The sequence below is a fragment of the Gossypium arboreum genome, chromosome 6 (assembly GCF_025698485.1).
Source record: "Gossypium arboreum isolate Shixiya-1 chromosome 6, ASM2569848v2, whole genome shotgun sequence".
NCBI lineage: Eukaryota > Viridiplantae > Streptophyta > Magnoliopsida > Malvales > Malvaceae > Gossypium > Gossypium arboreum.
In genome coordinates this window covers 127,675,671-127,677,302 of record NC_069075.1, presented here as the reverse complement: position 1 = coordinate 127,677,302, position 1,632 = coordinate 127,675,671, and positions in this window count along the sequence as shown.

The window sequence follows — 1,632 nt, the reverse complement described above, 5'->3', positions numbered from 1 at the left end:
AACGATAAGGTTGAAATGACATCACTTATGACTTCTTTGATGTCTGTAAAGTTAAGGGTTAAGGAAATTCTGAGCGATCTAAGGGCTATGAGTTTTATGATCCCACAATTAGGAATATTTTTTAGACGAGAATTGCAACATTCCTTTAGGATGTTGAGTTTGGAGGGAGAAATAAGGTTAGAGATATTACTTTTAATGAGGAATTGAATTCTAACTAATTTCCTACTATCACTTTTGATGATGTTTAGTTTCATACCTATTATTGATTAAGAAGTGAATCTAGAACCTTAATAAGATAATGTTGAACAACCCCTTATTTAATATGAGGTAATTATTCCAGAAGAACAAACTCAACAACCTCAAGAATGAATTCCATTAAAAAGGTCCACTAGAGAAAGGCTATAATGGCTTTAGTGAAATATTTTGACCTTAAGCTGCATCAGATGAATATTAAGTTAATAATTTCTCAATTTTGACTTTAAACTGCATTAAATGAATATTAAGTTAATAGTTTCTCAATGGTAACATTGATCATACATTTATATGGTGAAACTAGTAAACTTTGTGTCTAATGATGCTAAGTTAATGATTTGCAAATTAAAGAACTTCATCTATGGGTTTAAGCACACTTCTCGTCAATAATATTACAAATTTTACCAAATGATTGTCTCATTCGATTTAGAGATGAATTTTATTGATAATCATATATACCATAAGTTTAGCGGGAGTAATATTCTATATTTGGTTTTATATGTTAATGACATACTGCTTGTTAATAATAAGTATAGCCTCAATTAATGCCCTAAGAATGATTTTGAGATTACAAAAATGCATTAGATTTTTTACATTTTAGTAGTGGAAAGTCTAATGTACGTTCAGGTTTGTATACATTGGAATATTGTGTGCACTATTGGGATGTTAGGCAGATATTTTAGGCAATTCTGGTTTGGACCATTGGATAGAATCCAAGAGGGTTATAAGTTATTTTCAGAGAACAAAAGATTACATGCTCACATATCGGAAGTCTAATCAGTTAGAGATCATCAGGTATAAAGCCTCTGATTTTGATGGAATATGGATACAATATTTTGTCACTAAGGTGCAAATTGTGAAAACAAATTGCATTCTTTTATTCCAAAAGCAACAGGAGCACATCAAAGTCAAAACACATAGACTTTAAGTTCCTGGTTGTTAAAGTAAAAGTTCAGAGTTGTTAGGTGTCTATAAAGCATATTAGAAAAAACTCCATGATTGCATATCCGCTTACTAAAGGACTAAACCCAAGGTTTTTCATGAGCACATTGCTCATATGGGTGTAATATCATTTAAGGATATTTGGTTTTAGTGGGAGTTTGTACTTTTAAATTCTTTTATATTATAGACACATTTTTAGTTATTTCAGTTTAAAGATATTAAGTTTATTTTTTTACAGAAATAAAGTTTATTTGGTTTATTCACACTCTGATTTTGGTAAGATTTGATCAACTGAGGAGGACCAGTTGGAAATAGGCATGTCTAGATCATATTGCATGTAATTTCCATACTACACATCCATACTTGATCTATGTCATTCGGTTGTGTTAATATACGTGATCATGGATAGATTTAGTTACGATATATGTAACGAAAGTT